This window comes from Ruditapes philippinarum, unplaced genomic scaffold (genome assembly GCF_026571515.1).
Source record: "Ruditapes philippinarum isolate M1 unplaced genomic scaffold, ASM2657151v2 ctg3260_1_1_1_1, whole genome shotgun sequence".
NCBI classification, from domain to species: domain Eukaryota; kingdom Metazoa; phylum Mollusca; class Bivalvia; order Venerida; family Veneridae; genus Ruditapes; species Ruditapes philippinarum.
Window position 1 is genome coordinate 64,532 of NW_026866067.1, and position 20,429 is coordinate 84,960.

The 20,429-nt window shown below is 32.0% G+C and overlaps 1 protein-coding gene across 1 annotated transcript in view; it reads right to left on the reverse strand.

The window, feature by feature from the left end:
- The window catches only part of LOC132731153 (uncharacterized), a 51,069-nt gene extending 38,046 nt beyond the window's left edge, over positions 1-13,023 (reverse strand). Inside the window, exon 1 of the mRNA XM_060717279.1 lies at positions 13,008-13,023. The gene's annotated coding sequence lies outside the window, so the exon portion shown is untranslated. The remainder of the gene's footprint in view (positions 1-13,007) is intronic.
- Between the last annotated feature and the right edge of the window lie 7,406 nt (positions 13,024-20,429).

Below are 20,429 nucleotides of genomic sequence, written 5' to 3' on the forward strand. Positions count from 1 at the left end.
AGCTTTTATTGTGTAGGAGAATTGGCCTGTATTATAATTAACAAACCGCAATAACTATAAAATTATGCAATACAGAATACCGGTTCTAGAGTACTGCTCTTCTTCTCAATAAGATCTATCATCCGATGAAGTTTCAAGTCCATAGCTTTTATAGTTTAGGTGAAATGGCTGGGACAAAAATAAAGTATTATAATCAACGAAGGGCAATATAAACTCTAGATTCATGAAGAACAGAGTGCTGGTTAAGCAACGAAGGGCAATAACTCTAAAATCATGAAGAACTGAGTGCTGGTTTTTGTGCACAGCACTTCTTCTCAACAAGTTGTACCATCCGGTGAAGTTTCATGTCCATATCTTTTATAGTTTAGGAGTAATGGCCTGGCCAAGAATGAAATATGAAAAGTAACAAAGGGCAATAACTAAAAAAATAAGAAGTGCAGAGTACCAGTTTTTATGCACTGCACTTCCTTTCAATAAGATCTATCATCCTATGAAGTTTCAAGTTAAAATCTTTTATAGTTTAGGAGAAATGGCCCAAACAAAAATAAAGCAAGAAAATCAACAAAGGCCAATCAAACAAGAGCCATGTCAATATGGCCATCCCCCGCCGAATGTGTTTGCTCATTGGAAGAATGTATATGTAGTAGAGCAGAATAATTCCATTTTAAGAGGTCTTTTGGTAATGAAAACTGATGGCTATAGTGATTACAGATTTGAAACCTATGTGAATACTGATGGCTGAAAATAACAAAGGGCAATAACTGAAAAATAATGCAGGGTAGGTTATCATTCTTGTGTGCTGCATCCCTCCTCAGTAAAATCTATCCACCTATGAAGTTTCAAGTTGATACCTCAAATACTTTTTGAGAAAAAAATTGAATTGAAAAATTAAGTATGAAAAATAACAAAGGGCAATAACTCAAAAATTATAAAAGGTACAGTTATCATTCTTGTGCAGTGCACACCTCCTGAGTGAGATCTATGCACCTATGAAGTTTCATTTTGATATCTCAAAGGCTTTTTGAGTTATGCTCTGGACAAAAATTAATTTTGAAAAATAACAAAGGGCAATAACTCAAATATAATTCAGGGTAGAGTTATCATTCTTTAGCACTGCACTCCTCCTCAATGAGATCCATCCACCTATGAAGTTTCAAGTTGATACCTCAAATACTTTTTGAGATAAGCTCTGGACAAAATAGCATGAAAAAAATAACAAAGGGCAATAACTCAAAAATTGTATAGGGAAGAGTTATCATTCTTGCGCACAACATTCCTCCTCAATAAGATCTATCCTTCTATGACATTTCATGTTGATATCTCAAACACTTTTTGAGTTATGCTCCACTCAGGTGAAAAATTAGGTATGAAAAATAACAAAGGGCAATAACTCAAAAATTATGAAAGTAAGAGTTATCATTCTTGTGCACTGCACACCTCCTGAGTGAGATCTATGCACCTATGAAGTTTCATGTTAATATCTCATAGGCTTTTGGAGTTATGCTCTGGACAAAAATCAATTTTGAAAAATAACAAAGGGCAATAACTCAAAAATCATGCAAGGTAGAGTTATCATTCTTGTGCACTGCACTCCTCCTCAATGAGGTCTATCCACCTATTAAGTTTCAAGTTGATAACTCAAATACTTTTAGAGATACGCTCCAGACAAAAATTTCGGACGGAAGGACGGAAGGTCGGACGGACGGACGGACGGAGACTATTTCTATATCCTCCGCCGAAAATTTTCGGCGGGGGATAATAAGAAGTGCTGCATACCAGTTTTTGGATTAATAAGATCTATCATCCTATAGAGTTTAAAGTCCATAGCTTTTATAGTTTAAGAGAAATGCCCTGGACAAAAATAAAGTATGAAAATTAACAAAGGGTAATAACTCAAAAAATAAGAAGCACAGAGTAACGATTCTTGTGCACTGCACTTTGGGTCATTGAAAAAGTATGCATACCAAGTTTGGAGAAAATCCGACTTAAAGTGACTGAGTTATGCTCCTGACAAGCCTTTGGGGACGCCGACACCGACAACGACACCCGCCGACAAAAGTAACCCCTATATGTCGCCTTTTTCAAGGCGACACAAAAAGCAAATCAGAGTAATGGGACTTGTGCCAATCATGTAAGATAATCACAGAGAACAAGTATGTGAAATTTAATCAATTCCCTTCAGTAAGTTATGGAGATACCAGCTAAATAATACAAGCAAAAACTTAACCAAGAATTTGTAAGTCAAAAAAGGGGCATAAAAATGAAAAAAAGCAAACAGAGTTATGGGACTTGTGCCAATCATGTTAGAAAATCACAGAAAACAGGTGTGTGGACTTTCAATCCATTCCTTTCAGTAGTTATGGAGATAATTACCAGCTTGCACATAAAAACTTAACCACAGGGATGCCTACGTCGACACCGACAAATGGGTGACTGTATTAGCTCGAGTATTCTTCCAATAGTCAAGCTAAAAATGCAAACTTAACTTAAATGTATGCCAGAAACAGAGTAAACCTTTTACATTTAAACACAAATACTTTAGCATCTTTCAATTAACATTTTTTTATTTATTGAAAGTTTCTCAGTACCTGAGAATTATGGTCAATTGTCAAAAGATCAAAGTGGCATACCTACAAGAGCATAATGCTTTTATGTTCCCCGATAAATTCTTTGTTATATAAGTAGCTTAAGGTCTTCAGCGTACCCGTTTATATACTATGACATGACGTGAACGCTGCATCAGATGAAAAACAAAAATGTTAAAAAGCGGCTTATAAAGTTTTGGAAGCCAGAACTATTATATAAGAGGTTCAAAACACCATTTTATGATGAGTCTAATGACTATTTTTAGATTTTGGAATACCAGCTGCAGAATTATTTTTAGAGAAAAATGGGTTTATCCCAATCTAAAAATGGATACCTTTAAGTGGATTTCCCTAAAATTTCACATAGTTATATATATATATATATGCATGGGTCATTAAAAAATATGCCAAATGGATATATAAAAAGTTTCGGAAAATGCAAGTTCCATCTGATTACCACAAGTTCTCATTTTCCCCTATTCTATCACCCTTCAGAACCTACCCTGTCTAATATTGAACAATTCAAGCAAGCACTGGTTCTTAAGTTGACAGTAATAATATGTATACTGTATTTGAAGCCACCTTACCATGTGAATGTGAATGTAAACTTTATTCTCTCTCATACCATTCTAGTATATTAAACTGGTTAGATGAAAATGTGTTTTTTGTTATTATTTAAGCCCACGTACAGAGATCCTTAACATGTTGAATTTTTACTTTAAATAATTTCTTCACATTAACTATCATATGAGGGATGATCCAAAATAATGTAGACTTAATTTTGCTGTAAAAATTTAGTTAATTAAATCATAAATCACAATAAATCAGAACAATTGTAATCAATAAAAGAACATAAAATACAATTATATTATCTATTCTATTACAATGGTAGGTAAATATATGCAGCAGACACATTATTTGCAGCATGTATTAGCTGTATTTGTTTTTATTAAGCATACGAAATATGTGAAAAGCACCAACAAAGACTAGACACTGACAGTCCAGTAAGCAAATGACATTTTGTCAAACCAAAATAGATATGAAATATACTGGTTAGGAAATGAGGTTGCAAGAAGAAACTTAATTTAAGATAAATCCGACTTGCAGGAATATGTTTACCATAACAGGTCCTATTTTCAAAGTGATAAGATATGAAATAAGTGGGCAAAAATGAATGTCACATAGACTAACAGTTACATAACTTGCCAAGATCATATACCGTATAATTACTTATTTTTGTGGGCTTAATGTTCTGATTTTTGTTAAAATAAGGGTGTTAAAATTTCTGCGTACCTTATTTCTGCGGTGTCATCTTTCTCACATTGATGTGTTTTATTTCTGCATCATTTTAATTAAGATATTTGTACAAAATTAACCAATTAGAACAGACATCATTTCAAGATTTATTGATACTTCATTACTTCCCATTAAAGATGCAGAGGACTGATAATGTGGTTTGTCGTAATCATTAATATGTTGGTATAATATATATATAAACAAGAAAAAAAAAGGACTTGCAATGACAACAATTTTACTACTGTATGTGTGTGTATAAAATATGAAGTGTGAAAAAAAAAACAATGGAAAAATCACACATAGACAAGATATTGTACAAATACAGATTAAAGAGCATGTTTATAGCAGGTTCTGAGTAACAATAACAAACAAGAGTCATTTTTTATCATGTCTTTGATTATGATATCTTTAAATAAAATTATTCTAAAATAAGGAAACTAAAACAGTGGTAAAAACCAGACATAAATTTAGGAATTTAATTGCAATAATTATCAATATAAACGTTTCCTTCAACAACAGCCAATACAATACATCCGTCAAACTATAATACCAAACAAACCAAAACCTGTAGCTGAAATATTTGGACATTAACATTGAAGAAGGCTTAATTTTCTGTGGATTTTAAATCTGCGGTGCCGTTATGAACCGCAGAAATAGCAGAAATAAAGTTACCGCATAAAAAAGTACTTATATGGTACTTTGTTTTGATAAGGCCATCCTTAAAAAAATGTTTGTTTGCAGTAACACAACCGACTCAAAAAATTTGCCCCTACTCAAAAATTTTTTTTCATGGTCTGGATAAAAAATTATTTTTTTTGGAATCAGAAAATTATGCCTTGTGCTTTGTTTTCGTTCTTTTAAAGGTTAATAGAAGAAATAAAATGTAGGGCTTATTAAATTAGAATTCAGATATCAATTTATTAATTGTTACCAGATTATCAATTAAAGCATATATTGTCCAGCATTTTGAAATTCCATGTTTATTTGGGAGTACAGTTCAATAAAAAAAAAAAATTGACCTACCTACCCACCTTGAGAATTCTGGGTCGGGTTACTGCAAACAAACATTTTTTTAAGGATGGCCTAAGAGTGTGCAGTATGAAGCCATTGGTACAGATAAAACTTAAGATATATCCAACTTCTTCTTCTTCCAATATAGTACTGACACCTTCCGGCGTATACTCGTACTAGCGCAGCGCGTTGTGAGAAGTGTCTATGTATGTACAAGAGTGATTTAAAAAAGTACTATGTATAGTGCTGGTAAAAAGGTAAAAACACCGGACTGTCTATAGGAGAGTGAGTGTTAGTACTTCCCTCTTGAATTTGTCTATGGTTGTACAGCTTACAACTGTCTGGGGAAGACTGTTCCAGAGGCGGATGGTGTCTGGGAAGAAGGATCGCTGGTAGCACTGGGTCCTTGCAAATGGTACCAGGTAGTGAAGTCCATGTCCTCGAACAGAGATGACTGGGGTGAGGTTGGATGTAGGGACTTCAACTAGGCCATTTGTCATGCTATGAAAAAGTAGCTATTTTCTTGTTATATTTTATATTGTGTATATTTAATAAGTGAGTGAAATATTTGTATTGAATTTCATTTTAAATTTTACTTTGTATTTTCTGATTTCAAAATTAGGCATAAATTTATAAATGATAAAACTAAATTATACCCTTTTTCTTTGTTAAATCTCAAGTACATTTATGTGGTCAATTAGAATGTCTCAAACAGCTGGTGACATGTTGTTACAGAGAAGCCAATGTGCTAAAAACCTTTTACACCAGACAAAGCATTGCAAAATGCTTGTTATATTAACATCTGTGATAAACTTAATTCTTTTAAAAACATAGACAATTAAATTTACTAATAGTGATTAGAAAATATGTAAGTTATTTCTCAAGTATTTTCAGATTTAAGCCAGAACTTGTAGTTCCGCCTCTCCAGAAATAATGTTTAATTATTGGTCAACTAAGTTAAACCAATGGACAGTGAGAGAACCCCTTAAAAGATCCCTTTTCCAGCTGGCAGTATGAATTACAGTCAACCCGGCCCCAAGTTAACCCGGCCCCAAGTCAACCCGGCCTCAAAATTGGTCAACCCGGCCCCAAAATTGGTCAATCCGGCCCCACAGTATTTTTATTTGGTCAATGCGGCCCCAAAATTGGTCAGTGCGGCCCCAAAATCGGCCATTCCGGCCCCAAAATATGTATTTTTCAAAGAAAACTCTTCAGGTCATTTTGTTGTATGATGGAATAAAATTATTAATTGAATATTATTAACTATAGAACAATAGTTATTGGCATAAAAGTGTAGGTAAATTTAATTGCGCCGATTAAACTATATGTGTTGACAAATTAAATAAAAGCTGGAAAAGTGGATTAAACTTTCTTATATTTTTATATCTAGGTAAGTTGTATTTTATTCTATGTACATTTTGTAAATGTTTGTTAAACAACTAAAACACTAGGCTGTTCTTATTTTGAATACTTGAAAATATAATTATGTTAAAAACTTTGTTAAAAACTTCAGGTATCAAGATGTTACTTAATATTTGAATAATATCTATTTTTTGTCTTATAAGCAATTCAAGTAAATGAATGTAAAACTTACTTTCATTGATATGTTAGACTTTATTATTATGTTTTGTATTTGATCATTCTGCCTGATTAGTAACTATATGTGTTGACAAATTAAATAAAAGCTGGAAAAGTGGATTAAACTTTCTTATATTTTTATATCTAGATATTCCCCATTGTGAAAGATTCTGCCCAATAAGCGAAGGCAGAACACGTAAAACGAAAGCAGAACACATTTACTATGCGGTACATCATGGTCACCTTGGCATGGGCTCTGCGTTCTCGGAGGGTTACAAGGCCACTGTAAGTGTTGCAGCATCGATGTCACACTGCTGGTTCTTCTGTAGTCTGAGAAGACCATTCTTGCTGCTCGGCGCTGCACCATCTCCAGTTTCCAGATATTTGCCTCAGTGAACGGGTCCCAGATGATAGAGGAGTATTCCACTAGAGGTCTCACGAGGGTCATATAGCAGAGCTCTTTGGTCCTTCTTGGGCATTGATGGATGTTTCTCTGTAGAAAGGATGTGGCATTGTTGGCTTTCTTTGTAGTTAGGTCAATGTGATGGTTCCAGTTTAGTGACTTTTGGAAGTTGAGGCCTAAATATTTTGCTGTATCTACTTCTTCTAAGATGTGTCCATGGATGTTATATGGTTGTCTGATTGGTTTTCTCTTGTTTGTTATGTGGAGTATCTGGCATTTTTGAGGGTGGAATTCCATCAACCAATCCTTTTCAGATCTTTGTAGTCCATCTAGGTCTTTCTGTAGGGCTATAGCATCTTGGTCTGAGTGGATTGAGCGGTAAAGGGCACAGTCGTCAGCAAACATTCTAGTGGTGGATTCAGGTGATACATGGTTGGGTAGATCATTTATGAAGATGAGAAATAAGAGAGGTCCTAGAACACTGCCTTATGGGACACCGGACTGGACAGGTGCTTCACCTGATTTGCTGCCGTCTAGTAACACTCTCTGGCTCTGATCCCCTAGGAAGCTGTTTATCCACTTCAGTAGGTTGTTTCATATACCATAGAATTGAAGTTTTGCAAGTAATCGGTGGTGTGGGACCTTGTCTAAAGCTTTGGAGAAATCTAATAAAATGACATCAGTCTGACCAGCAGAGTCCATATTGCGAGCGAGGTCCTGGACTGTCAGTAGGAGTTGAGTCTCACAGGATCTGCGTTTTCGAAATCCATGCTGGGCATCTGTAAGTATGTTGTAGGTGTCAAGGTGTTTCATAATGGTGCTTGTGACAATGTGCTCAAGTATCTTACATGCTATGGAAGTAAGAGAGACAGGTCTGTAGTTCTTTGCTTTACTGCGGTCGCCCTTCTTAAAAATTGGTACCACGTTGGCAGTTTTCCAGTCGTCAGGGATGATTCCTTGGTCCACAGATGCCTGGAAGAACAGTGTAAATACAGGAGTAAGTTCTGTAGCTGCTTCCTTTAGTAGTCTTGCTGGGAGTTGATCTGGACCTGTAGCCTTGTGTGGATTAAGTCCTGCAAAGATCTTCTGTACTCCGCTCTCTGTGATTGTAATATGTCCAACCGGATCATGTGGGCTTGGTCCCATATCAGGAATAGTTGAGAAGTCTTCATCCTTGTTGAAAACTGAAGAGAACTGCTCATTCAGGATATTGGCCTTTGTGTCACTGTCGCAGAATAGCTTAATTATACCTACTTTCAAAGTGCAAAAAGGGGAAATAACTCATTAAAATTGGAAGCCACAGATTCATATGCAACTTGCCAAGATAATGGAGTTTATATTGGTAAATAACTGTATAAATTATGAAGGCATTGGTGTAGATATATCCAACTTGTTGACTGCATGAGGTTAACATACATATGGACAGAAAGACAGAATGGTTCAATAACTAAATATGCCAATTTGACTGTATCTTCTTAGACTGGTTAAATTAAAATGTTATTCAACATACATGTACTCTTCATTATATATGTGTGAATATCAATCTACAGTGTGTTACTGAGTTTTAAGTTATTCTTATACTTAAGGTAGTATCTAATAACACTGATAATTCTCATTTCCATTTGATGTTATTGCAGAAGGGCTTACGGGGCTGTGGATAATTGGAAATCGAATTGGTCATGGAGCAGTGAAAATCTGAACCAGTAGAAAAAACAAAATACTGTATTTCTATCCCTTATCAAGAATCAGTATCCCATAAGAAAAACGTTCAACTGAATCTTAGAAAAGCAAAAGAAGAAATGATTAATAGGTCAAATCTTTTTTAAACTTCAGATAAGCAGCAAAAGGATGAATGACCTGACATGATTCTTTGTAAAATGTTTCCTCAAACTAAGGGTGTAACGATACGCTCACCTCATGATATGCTGGTAGACAGACGTTTCACTATTAAAACGGTTCACACCCAGACATTTCACTCCCTTTTTATAACAAAATTATTTTGATACTCATGATATACTAAAAGAGACCAAAAATATTGAATTGAATTGAACTAAAATAGATCTTAAATTTAATAAAAATAAATTAAAAAGGGGAATTTCACTTTTTTGTCAATGGCTTAAAACTCGGTACTTTAAGTTCTATCATTTCAAATCTTTTGTAAACATGCAAACTCCATAGGCAATTTTGATTTAAAGCATAACAATCTTGTGACAACAATTAACTTTTAGTAAAGTGTTTTTTTTGTTGTAAATTTTAAACATGGGATAAAAAATTGTTAAATTATTTAATGCTAGTATAGTGCTTTTACGATATATGTCAAAAAGTACAATGGCCGTTGAATTTAAATTAAATTAGAAGCATAATGGGACTTTTACAATATTTGTCATGTTTTATCATTTTTTGTGATTAAAATTCATTATTATATAAACAAAACTTATGGAGAAGTTTCTGTGTTCAAATTGGCTGTAGTCAAAAAATATTTTGATGATTTAATAGTGGTGTCAAACTGTTAGTTGATTGTCTCAGTGTTTAAACAACTAATTGGGCAATGAGATAACACCACAATTACTTAAGGTTTTTAATGGCTACTGTTTAATAAATTGATGAATAAAATAATTTTATTATACACATGTTTCGTATTTCATTGTTTAAGACTTACAAAAAATAATCATTATATAGTCAATGAATTAAATATACAGTATTGATATTTTATTTATTATTTGAACAATATTTATAACTTTAGTAATTTAGTAAGTAAGTAACTTTACTGTTTACTGTTTGATATTAATGAAATTTATATTTGTTAACTTTCTTAGTAAACATCTCTAAAAATTTGGAGTGAAACATCCATACAATTGACAAAATGGGAGTGAAACGTCTAGTTGTGAACCGTCTTGGGAGTGAAACGTCTCATTAGTGAAATGTCTTGGGACTGAAATGTCTGACATTCACTACAATGTACGTATCACGGTATAGGGTCCTTGATACGATACGTATCACAATAAGAGTAGACTAAAGAAAATTGCCTGTAATCCATTTAAACTTTATATTTTCACACAGATGTATTATGCAAAATTTATTTAAAGTTGTGATGTAACAACATTATGTTTTCTATTGACATTTTGATAGTTAAAGTAAATGGCTAAAAGCTTTAATATTTTCTGAAGCTTTGAGAAGTAAAATACCTAATAAAATAGAAATATCATTCAAAATAGAAGCACAGATGATAGAAACATCACATTTGTATTGTCATATGTAAGGTGATTAAACTATTTTGGATAAATTACTCAAGTTTAATAAAATAATTTAAAGTGTTCAACATTTAGATGTACTGGATGAGACAATTTGCAGACTACATGTAATAATGTGCATAAGCTGAACACAAAAATTATTTTACTTACTCACTTATAGCACATTCATAACGGTTATAATGTAGTTACTAACAGTTACATATATCTTGACAATTAGGAACGGTATGGAAAATAATTAGGAACGGTATGGAAAATATCCAACAAAATAGCGTAGCCTTTACTCTATACAACTAGCCGTCTATTGCAGTGTTTTAACAATATTTTGGATTCAACAATGTAGGGTTTATTTGCATAAGTGTCAAGATATTGTATTATCATTTATTCACAAATTTCAGCTTGCCAAAAAGTCACAGTTTCCCAAAAAGGCAGTTTCAGCTGATGGTCAGTTCTTACAAAAATAACAATGTCAGAAAGATAAATTCAGCACATTGAAAAAGCAGTCAAAGAAGACATTTTCCCGATAATTTTTTCACCTTAAATCCAAAATGCTTCTATATTTTGACTAAAAAGACACTGACCCTGATTTACATTCATCTTCTGCAATTCTCGTGATACCGGTGGCTCCATAGTACCAGTGTATTCACGTATCTCGCAATAAAATCATCAACATCAACTGCCGATTCTTAATATTGACATGCTCTAGTAATGTTAGTCCAATTATATATCAGACGTCACAGGTTTCTTAATTATAGTTTATGTTGGTCAAGCCTTGCCAAGAAACAAAAATATCTCAAAGCGTCATCATATTTAAAGGACTATAGTAATGTTTCCTATTTCATACGTTTTAAACATTTTGGTGAAGTTTCTGATGATAATATTTCACATATCCTATAGTGATCTTTCTCACTTAATTGGGAAGAAACCATAGCCGCTTGATTTTGCTAAATTTCGCTAAAATTGCTATAATGTGGAAAGTAAAACAGCAGGTTTAAGTTCTGATCTTTGTGAAAACTGCATGATTAAGGAAAATTTGAAAGAAGCCTTTTACCGGAGTCTGTTATATAAGCAGGAAATCACTGTCCTACAAAACTATCGTCATTCATTACAGCATAAGGCCAGTTAGGAATGACAGACTATTCTCTCCCTTACCAGTTCCTCCCCTGACGGTTCTCTCCCAAACCATTTCCTCCCCTGACGGTTCTCTCCCAAATTTGAAATAAGCAGACAGTTCTCCCCCAATTTTATTTTTATAAGTTATCATTTAGTTTTGACTTAATCTAATATTTAACATTTCTTAATGAAGATGTTTGATGTTCAGTGCATTTTATGTTTTATGTTTATCTGAAAAGTGTTTGTAAATTTAACACCTTTTTTAGGTATTTTAATCCTATCAACACCTTCATTGTGAGAGATTAAGATAACTGGACAGTGATTGATATACACCTGTAATTATGTTCAGGTCAAGTGATATTTATTTATTTGTTAAATAGCAAATAACATAGTAACAAGTATGTTCTAGAAAATAAATAAGCAACACCTGGTATGCAATCACATTTCACATTTACTTTTATACAAACTTGATTAAAGGAAATGTAGACATTCACTTGAAACAATATATAAGACCAAATAATTACTAAAAATATTTAGTCCTCAACATCTTTTCACAGCTATTTTAATCTAATCAACACCTTGATTCTTGAGTAATGAATTAATAAACACCTTAATTATCTCTGACAGCAAACTTAATGCACATGTGTATTGAACAACTTTCTTCATTATACAAAAATATGACATTTGGGTATAAAATGCATTAATTAATCATTTTTTCTTATAAATTTTAGTCTTATTTATTTATTAATAAAATAATGAATAAAATAAATACAACACAATATAGTTAATACCTAATGATTATCCTAATCAAGTAAATGATTCATTTTAATTATTTTCAGTGACTAAACACATTAAAAAGTATACATTAGATCTGATTAAAAAAAATCAGAATAATTAATTATTATGCTAAAACATTTTCTTTTCTAATTTATATCAACTTACCCATATATTAAACATCTAAATACGTCGATGATTTTTTTTCCTAATTTATATCAATAATAATTTATCAATTTATTAAACATCTTAATACATCAATATTTTTTTTTTGTAATTTTTATCAGTTAATAATAAACTTACCAATTTGTCTAACATCTAAATACTTCAATACAATATTTTTTTCTCTCCCATTTTTATCAATTAATAATAAACTTACCTATTTATTTAACATCTTAATACTTCAATTTTAAAAATATTTTTTTCTAATTCATATCAATTTTAATTAAACTTACCCATTATTTAACATCTGAATACTTCAATAATAATGCATTAATAAAAATAACAATGGGGAGGAACTGTCTGCTTATTTGCAAATATGCAGACGGTTCTCCCCCAAAATAGGGAGAGAATCGTCAGGGAGGAAACGTCAGGGGAGGAAGTGGTAAGGGAGAGAATAGTCTGACTACCGCCAGTTAGTGTTATAAGTTGAGCCCAAAGACATTGTCATTAAAAAAAAAACATTCCGTGAGTCTTATGGATTTCATTTCAGATAATAACTATTTGTCTGATTAGATGTAAATTGAAAGTTTGTACCTGTTATGTGCCCTGAAAATTATTCAGATTTCCTTTCAATTTTCCGAAAATCTCTACTGGTTTCCCCAAGTGAAAGTGAAAGTACAAAAACAATGAAATAATTTCAAATAATTATCCCATATTTTAGTCTCGTCACTTATATCACTTCAAACTTTTATCAGGTGAAAAGATAGTCTTCAACTTTCACTATTCTAAATAATTTTCACATATTTTACTTAAAAATAAGAGAGACCCTAAAAATACCGTGGGAAATCCCAAACCCACGGTCTCGCAACTACTCGGCATTTTCCGTCAACCGTCGAATAATATGTCGAGGTGTTCGGTACGGGTCGCACTAAACTGCTGACGAATTAGCTGACGATATAGATATATAGGAAACTGCTGACCAGTTAAATAAAGAAGGATTATCGGAAAATGCTGACCAGTTACACAAAGAAGGGAAACATTGAAGGTGTGAAGTTATATAAACACGCCGTAGGGGGTAATAAAAAGATGGGAAATTACTTTTATTCTTTTAATTATATTTTTAATTTTTGCATTTATATGACTATGTTTATAAACTAAATTAATATATACATTTAAAGTACCATAATATCATACATTTTAACACGGATTTACATTACTACATGTAATATAAATCCGTGATTTTAAAAGGATATATTAAACAGCTTTTTATACCTCTAAAGATATGCAAAAATTTGAATTAATGTTTTATAAAGAATTATGATGTTATGAGTTTTATCAAAATCTCTTGTTAGTGATATTTCAATAGAAAAATCTTGTAACGGAAAAAAAAATGTATTTTCAAAAGCAATAATTGCAATTTGAATTAATATTAAATAAGTCAGCAGTGTTTTAACTTAATTAAATGTCGACAAAATTTTATACAATATATTGAATTTCGTACATTATAAAATGAATTAAAATTTCACGACAAAATATATTTTTTTCTATATTTCTAACTGGTCAGCAGTTTCCCTATATATCTAACTGGTCAGCAGATTCTACTATATGTTTAACTGGTCAGCATTTTCTCGCCTGAATGTAAAGAGCGTTAAATTTGCTGACCATATAGAACAGAACAGAACAGAACAGAACAGAATTTTATTTACAGACTTATACATAGGTACATCGTCTTGTTTAACAAAAGATTTGATTAAACATAGTCACATGGCATACGAAAACATACAAATTATAAACATTCTTAAATAAATAAACAATGATAGAATAAGAAGACTTTTACGGCTTAAATCAATTTGAAATATATAAAATATATTGAATTTGCATACATTATAAAATGAATTACAATTTCACGGCAAAATATATTTTTCTCTATATATCTAACTGGTCAGCAGTTTCCCTATATATCTAACTGGTCAGCAGATTCTACTATATGTTTAACTGGTCAGCATTTTCTCGCCTGAATGTAAAGAGCGTTAAATTTGCTGACCATATAGAATAAGAGAGTTTTACGGCTTAAATCAATTTGAATTAACATTAAATTGGTCAGCAGTGTTTTTACTTAATTAAATGTCGACATTATTTTATAAAATATATTAAATTTGCATAATGAGTAACAATTTCGTAGCATTTAAATATATTTTTCTCTATATATCTAACTTTTCAGCAGATTCTACAATATGGTCAGCATTTTAATAACATATTTTTGACTGTTTATTGTATTTTGTCATAGATAAATCAAGAATGACACGTCGCGTGTGAAATCGATTTTAATATGACCTTGGGGCATATCGATCTCGATAAATTATCAGTTTAATGGATATCTGTGGAAACATGTTGTTTATAATGTAATAAAAGCTTATTAACTATAACAATTAGCACATTATTAATTTTTGTTCAATATTACTTATACAATTATACGAACAACAAATAAGGAAACAGAAATCACTTTATTTCATATTTGCACTAAATACGACATAATAATTATATTTTGTTAAAATATACATTACGTATATGTACATGTATATATTTTAACCTATGATGCATAGTTTTATACATACTTGAAACAAATTATGATTTTTCGTACATCATATTTTGACTACATTTTTAAAATTTTAACCAATATATAACACATAGAAGAAAATTCATTAAGGTACTTAAATAAAATATTATATCAAAATAAATTGAGAAATATACAGTATATATCAATTGAATTTTTTATAATTAATATGTATCATTTGTAATATTGACATCTTGAAAAAACATTTTATCAAGCATTTCTCGACCTCGCCTGTAATATCACCAACGGCAATTTGACACCTTCATTGTTTTCCCTTCTTTATCTAACTGGTCAGCAGTTTTCGATAATCCTTCTTTGTTTAACTGGTCAGCAGTTTCCTATATATTCTCAAACTCCTCGCAGCGGTTACTTCCCCTGATCTGTACAGTAACCACTGCCACCACAAGTAAATTCGGTCGAATATAGCCGGATATATTTTTTTCACTTTTAATTTTAAAATAGAATACTTTATAGCGAGCTCGACGAGCTGGCCCGAAGGGCCTGCTCGCAAAGCGAGCTTTACGGTAACGCGAGTACCTGCTAAGTGATGGTTTTGAAAACTTTCGTCCAAAGTACCGAATTGGACACATCGCAACCTTTCGAATTTAAAGATAACGATAAAAACTGAGGAATTCTGACTGAAAACGGATGCGTAGACTGGTCACCCGCGCACGTCTATGAGAACCATAATTGGACAGGGAACCAGAATAACGGAAGCTGTGTATAAAAATGAAAAAAATCGAAGGCGCCATTTTGTTTGAAATCTGATAAATAAAAACAATTTTTTGTCGAATTTTGTTGTGAAAACTATCTAGAATGAAAGAAAATGGTCTAACTAAGAAAATGAATCCGAACACCAATATCTTTTATTCAGTCGTTAACGCTGTACAGACGTTTAAAGTATTGTTTACGTGACGTCACAATGTAGCGCCAAACAGCACGTGCAAAACAAACAAATCAAGTACGCTATTTTAATGTCGCAAACGTTTTAAGTTTTACATTTATTTCACTTTAAATAATCTTTATTTCGCTTGAAAAATTATAGAGTGAAATAAAATAAACAAAGTTTTATCAACGTTTTCAAAACTCGTTATTCATTTCACGACAGGGGCGGATCCATATTGAACACAGTACGTGTGACGTCACACGCACTCGTTACTGGATTTGAAATAAAAATGAGCGATTATTTCATACTATTTCACGTAAAAAGTACATCGAGCTCGCTTTGAGACTTTGCCTTTTTCATATTATAAATCCGTGAAAAAGTATTTCATTATTTCTTATTAAAATAGATATTAGCGAGCTCGACGAGCTGGCCCGAAGGGCCTGCTCGCAAAGCGAGCTTTACGGTAACGCGAGTACCTGCTAAGTGATGGTTTTGAAAACTTTCGTCCAAAGTACCGAATTGGACACATCGCAACCTTTCGAATTTAAAGATAACGATAAAAACTGAGGAATTCTGGCTGAAAACGGATGTGCATGTAGACTGGTCACCCGCGCACGTCTATGGGAACCATAATTGGACAGGGAACCAGAATAACGGAAGCTGTGTATAAAAAAATGAAAATCGAAGGCGCCATTTTGTTTGAAATCTGATAAATAAAAACAATTTTTTGTCGAATTTTGTTGTGAAAACTATCTAGAATGAAAGAAAATGGTCTAACTAAGAAAATGAATCCGAACACCAATATCTTTTATTCAGTCGTTAACGCTGTACAGTCGTTTAAAGTATTGTTTACGTGACGTCACAATGTAGCGCCAAACAGCGCGTGCAAAACAAACAAATCGAATACGCTTTTTTAATGTCGCAAACGTTTTAAGTTTTATATTTATTTCACTTTAAATTATCTTAATTTCGCTTGAAAAATTATAGAGTGAAATAAAATAAAGTTTTATAAACGTTTTCAAAACTCGTTATTCATTTCACGACAGGGGCGGAGCCATATTTAACACAGTACGTGTGACGTCACACGCACTCGTCACTGCATCTGAAATAACTTCATACTATTTCACGTAAAAACTAAAAAAGTACATCGAGCTCGCTTTGAGGCTTTGCCTTTTTCATATTATCATTTTAGATTTCTTTCGTTAAATAGTTATGCTTAATGTACAAGAAAGTAAAAAATTATACGTATAAAAATTATTTTGTAAACATAACGAAAGATATTTTCACTGTGACACCGTATGCATAGTAACAACCAGTAAATAATGGCAGAATATAAACAGTTATTGAACGATTGCACAAAAAGATTTGATCCGGCACTTGTTTTAAAGTGATAACAAATTGTGTGTATTGAACTTATTTTGTCTGGTAAGGATGTAATTATAAATCTGCCAGTTTGATATGGGATCCTTGGCGTTCTGAAACTGGCCGCCATGTTTTTGTCACATGATACAACTATCATCACGTGATTTCAGTGGTGGCAGTGGTTAAAGTAGCAAAGCGTGACGTAACCGCTGTGAGGAGTTTGATATATTCTATATCGTCAGCTAATTCGTCAGCAGTTTAGTGCGACCCGTTCGGTACGTTCCGCCAAGTTGCTATTGGCTAGCAATCAAATCGCAACTACTCGGTCCTTTCCGTCAGTCTTCGGATAATTATTTTAGACTGGCTAGTAGTCTTTGGCTGGTTTACTTGGTTACTGGTATAGATGGATAAGCTATTTTCGCGAAAATATGATCGCGGCTACGAAAATAAGATTTTTTTTTAAAAAATATTGCATTAATTTTATCTGGTTGAAAAATTATGTTAATTATATATTTATGCATTCTTTGAATGATTGAACAGCAGATAATATTTTAAAAAGTGAAGTTTGAGCCGAAAATACCATCATACGCAAATATAGCTCAAATTGGTTACTGAAATGAAAGAAATAGGATATTTAGATCCCAAGGGATCAAGTTTTTGGCTTCTCGACAACTAAACAAGACGCTCCGAGAAATAAATTAGCAAATATTTAAATCATCTCCCTTTACAAAATCAGAACTTACACTGAAAAGGTAAAGCAATAAATTGTTTTGTATTTACCTTGGGTAAACTATTTTAATCACGGAAATTTATTGACATCTATGAAATTCTCACTGATTATGTCTAAATTTAATGAAAGAATAAAAAAAACTATAGAATAGAGAAAGTATGTATCCCTAAAGAAAGGCTGCGGCGATAAAATAGAGAAAATAAAAAACCGCGATCCCTATTATTTTATGTTATGCCTATCAATAAAATACAAAAAGCAAACTCGCAGTTTTAATTGTGACAAATGAAAACATTGTATATAAAAAGTAGCAACGAAAGAAAAAATTGCCCGTAAGTTTAATGCAGTGTTGTGTTTGTGTACAGTACCTGAAAGCCCGTAAGTTCAAAGCAGTGCTGTAACTTATGTAAATAATTTTAAATTTAAAAAAAAAAATGTTAAAAATTTCAGCAACCTCTGGCGTGGCGTAACTGCCCGTAAGTTTTATGATAATAAAATATTAAAACCTATAGTGGGGATGTCTGTTTATTTCTTTACTTCTGGTGGAGAAATGAACCACAACCTGATGAGACCTGTGGAGGGGTCGAAATAGGTTTCAATGTTTTTTTCATTAAACAAATACAAGCGTATAATGCATAACATCACATCTTTGTACGCCACGATGTCCGTCTTTTCTTTTCAGTGGTGAGAATTAAGTCATCATCAATTTCTTCAAAAACTGAAAAAAGTACAAAAGAAAGATTATTATACATGTTCTTTCTACACTACAGCTCGTTCTCAATTTCTTGTCGGTAAATCTTCATTACGCATGATCCCTGTTTTTTTCTTGTCGGTAATGGATTTGTTGAAATATATTTTAAAACTAAATGGAATTACCACAAATATTTATTTCTTATATGCATTTAAAATATGAAAGTTTAAAGTTATTTATTTACATAAAATATTATAAACATGTTCTACACCGACACTACAGCTCGTTCTCAATTTCTTGTCGGTAAATCTTCATTACGCATGATCCCTGGTTTTTTCTTGTCGGTAATCGATTTGTTAAATATATTTTAAAACTAAATGGAATAAACACAAATATTTTTTTCTTATATGCATTAAATATGAAAGTTTAAAGTCTTAAAAGTTATTTTATTACAAAAAAAAGATTATATACATGTTCTACATCTACACTACAGCTCGTTCTCAATTTCTTGTCGGTAAATCTTCATTACGAATGATCCCTGTTTTTTTCTTGTCGGTAATCGATTTGTTAAATATATTTTAAAACTAAAAGGAATAAGCACAGATATTTTTTTCTTATATGCATTAAAATATGAAAGTTTAAAGTCTTAAAAGTTATTTAATTACAAAAAAAAGACTATATACATGTTCTTTCTACACTACAGCTCGTTCTCAATTTCTTGTCGATAAATGTTCATTAAGCATGATCCCTGGATTTTTCTTGTCGGTTGCATATACATTCATGCAATGTCATGAAAAACTATTTTATGACTACAAATAAGGTTGAAACATGTTTATAAGATATTCTGACCACAACTTTTGCAACTGATTATATTATTTATATTATATTGAAAATAACCAATCTTTCTTGTCGGTGTCAACGTAACAGTAACAGTACGCGTTACACTCGAATTTTTCTTGTCGGTACGCATACATTTAATTTTCTATAAAAATACAAGAAAAACCTTATCAAATATGTAAAATATATATGCCCTGCATGTTTAACAATCATAAAAACACATCTGTACTTGTTTATTTGTAATATATAGGCTCTTGTCGGTTCTTGTCGGTTCCTGACGGTTCTTGTCGGTAATTAGGGAGACCCCACATTAAATACACCTCAGATTTTCTGATATAAGCAGTTCAGTTAAGGAAAACTAGCAGACAGGAACAAGCACAAACAGAAAAAATGGCAATATTTGCCTAGATTCACAAATTCATTTCTGTATGGAATTAATGTACATGGACATTTAAAACATGTACGATACAAATATTTAACATATATGAGAATAAATAAGCCATGACATGCACACCAACACCAAGGACAGCACAAACCAGGAGTATCTTTAAAATATGCGGCCGAAGTAAAACTGGTTAACTTGCATATGTTAATTCTAAGTTTTACATGCAAAGTCATATAGCAATGTTAGCATAGCCTGCATAACAATGACGTAATAATTTCTTGTAGGGTTATTAATCTTGAAAAATGGAACACCTTAAGATGTATGTGTTTCTAAACAAACCTAGCTGTTGTGTTTCGATTAGTGAACTAACAATTACTAACACCAATTATTGAACATCTGTTATGTATGCAACATATTACATGTATATAGTTTGTATCTGACCAGTTGGTTTTTCCAATATTATCATTGTTCTATTTTTAGAACATAAACTACATGTATGTACTAGAAGGTTCTTAACTATTGTAGAAAACTCATGCATTATATTTAGATAGAAACTTCTGGAATGATCTTTATTGGTGAAGTTGCTAGATTATGATTACTGTAGTAAATGGAAGACTATTCTAGAAACTTCTAAGTTAATATATATAGATTGACATTTTTCATTACCTTTACCTCTTTAAGTCATCAGTTTACCTTTTTAGTCATCAGTGATCTTTTAAGTCATCAATATATTTGGAGTATTATTCAACTTGGAAAC